A 3,131-nucleotide genomic window follows, 5' to 3' on the forward strand; every position below is an offset into this window, starting at 1 on the left:
TCTCTGTCTTACCATTATATAATCTATCTGATACCTTTTAGTATCTCCAGGATTCTTCCAGGTATACAACCTTCTTTTATGATTCTTGAACCAAATGTTAGTTATGGTTAAGTTATGCTCTGTGCAAAATTCTACAAGGCGGCTTCCTCTTACATTTCTTCCCCCCAATCCATATTCACCTACTATGTTTCCTTCTCTCCCTTTTCCTACTGACGAATTCCAGTCACCCATGACTTAAATTTTCGTCTCCCTTCACTACCTGAATAATTTCTTTTATCTCCTCATACATTTCATCTATTTCTTCATCATCTGCAGAACTAGTTGGCATATAAACTTGTACTACTGTAGTAAGCATGGGCTAAGTGACTAAGGATGCCTTATTTACTAGTTTTGCGAGTGAAAGATCCTAAATAATCGTTATAACAAACATCATAATTTACAATCGCAGCGGAGCAGTTAAATAATATTGTTGTAATATTCCGGCTGCGGGTTCCAGCGATGATGCGTTACCGTAATTGAAACTACAACGCACTTTGCTGTGAAAAACAGCATCTATGCCTTTTGTAATTTTGGAGATAAGGAATGCCTATTGGACATTGTTTTTTGGGGTTTAGATACGTGGTTTGTATATATACGTAATTTGAATTGCAGAGGAGACACAACTAGTGGTCGTAGTTATCAAGAATAAAAAATTTACCTTGTCGAAAAGAAGGTAAATATCGTATACGAACTTTTATTCGATGTTGGATCCCCGGACATTCATGAAACGATTATTGTGTTTAGCAATCCAGTGCGTAGTGATTTCTTCGCAAATTAACAGGCGAATCTGCTACTATCACGGTCCGAACAACGCGCAGTATTTCGCCATCAGCTCGTGTGTTCCAGACGTTCCCTAAGCGACCAGTTTGTTAGAACATATCATACTGCCACTGTTGTTCAACCTTCTCATTATTAAAGTGTTTCCAGAAAGTCTTGAGGCGACTGTGAGAACTTTAGCTGCCACGAGAGATGGAGTGTTCATCGACAGTGGTAGCATTTTTCTCCGACTTCGCCCCAACGGAAGCGTCCGACCCGCCAATTCATCCTGTACCTAACCCGTTCTCTCCTTAGAGCAGCCACGAAGGGAATATATTCATCTATACTCAAATTTTTTCACACATTTTTATATTAGACAGATCAAAATTTTAAAATCTATGCATCTAAGCAAATAATCAAGAGTTTAAACGCAGTACCTGTCTTATCTGCGGGAAAGTCAAAGGTCAAGTTAAACTACTGCCCTTTAAAATTGCTACACCACGAAGATGACGTGCTACAGACGCGAAATTTAACCGACAGGAAGAAGACGCTGTGATATGCAAATGATTAGCTTTCCAGAGCATTCACACAAGGTTGGCGCCGGTGGCGACACCTACAACGTGCTGACATGAGGAAAGTTTCTAACCGATTTCTCATACACAAACAGCACTTGACCGGCGTTGCCTGGTGAAACGTTGTTGTGATGCCTCGTGTAAGGAGGAGAAATGCTTACCATCACGATTCCGACTTTGATAAAGGTCGGATTGTAGCCTATCGCGATTGCGGTTTATCGTAGCGCGACATTGCTGCTCGCGTCGGTCGATATCCAACGACTATTAGCAGAATATGGAATCGTTGGGTTCAGGAGGGTAACACGGAACGCCGTGCTGGATCCCAACGGCCTCGTTTCACTAGCAGTCGAGAAGACAGCCATCTTATCCACATGGTTGTAACGGATCGTGCAGCCACGTCTCGATCCCTGAGTCAACAGATGGGGACGTTTGCAAGACAACAACTATCTGCACGAACAGTTCGACGACGTTTGCAGCAGCATGACTATCAGCTCGGAGACCATGGCTGCGGTTACCCTTGACGCTGCATCACAGGCAGGAGAGCCTGCAACGGTCTACTCAACGACGAACGTGGACGGACGAATGTCAAAACGACAGTTTGTCGGGTGAATCCAGGTTCTGTTTACAGCATAAAAAAAGGGTCAAATGGCCCTGAGGACTATGGGACTTAACATCTGAGGTCATCAGTCCCCTAGAACGTAGAACTACTTAAACCTAACGAACCTAAGGACGTCAGACACATCCATGCCCGAGGCAGGATTCGAACCTGCGACCGTAGCAGTCGCGCGGTTCCGGACTGAAGCGCCTAGAACCGCTCGGCCACCGCGGCCGGCCTTTACAGCATCATGATGGTCGCATTCGTGTTTGGTGACATCGCTGTGAACGCACATTGGAAGCGTGTATTCGTCATCCCCGTACTGGCGTATCACCCGGCGTGATGGTATGGGGTGGCCATTGGTTACACGTCTAGGTCACCTCTTGTTCAAATTGATGGCACTTTGAACAGTGGACGTTACATTTCAGATGTGTTACGACCCGTGGCTCTACCCTTCATTCGATCCCTGCGAAACCCTACATTTCAGCAGGATAATGCACGACCGCATGTTGCAGGTCCTGTACGGGCCTTTCTGGATACAGAAAATGTTCGACTTCTGCCCTGGCCAGCACGTTCTCCAGATCTCTCACCAATTGAAAACGTCTATGGTGGCCGAGCAACTGCCTCGTCACAATACGCCAGTCACTACTCTTGATGAACTGTGGTATCATCTTGAAGCTGCATGGGCAGCTGTACCTGTACACGCCATCCAAGCTCTGTTTGAAATGCCCAGGCGTTATTACGGGCAGAGGTGGTTGTTGTGGGTACTGATTTCTCAGGATCTATGCACCCAAATTGCGTGAAAATGTAATCACATGTCAGTTCTAATATAATATATTTGTCCAGTGAATACCCGTTTATCATCTGCATTTCTTCTTGGTGTAGCAATTTTAATGGCCAGTAGTGTAATTAATTCTTCTTTACGACGTAGCAGTTCATTATACGCGGCTTCAAATAGGTTACAATAATTTCAATAGAGCCTCATCTTTCAAACTCCACAGGCGAGATTCACTGAGGGAATAAACACAATACGCATCGTAACTTCTTTAGTACTCCATATGTCAAAATTCAAAGCTCAATTCCTGCCGCCAACATCTAAACTGCACACGGCGAGAACATTCCAGAAGGCAAATTGCTGATCTGGTCCGTCCAGAACCCAGAAATCCGCC

This window comes from Schistocerca nitens, chromosome 10 (genome assembly GCF_023898315.1).
Source record: "Schistocerca nitens isolate TAMUIC-IGC-003100 chromosome 10, iqSchNite1.1, whole genome shotgun sequence".
NCBI classification, from domain to species: domain Eukaryota; kingdom Metazoa; phylum Arthropoda; class Insecta; order Orthoptera; family Acrididae; genus Schistocerca; species Schistocerca nitens.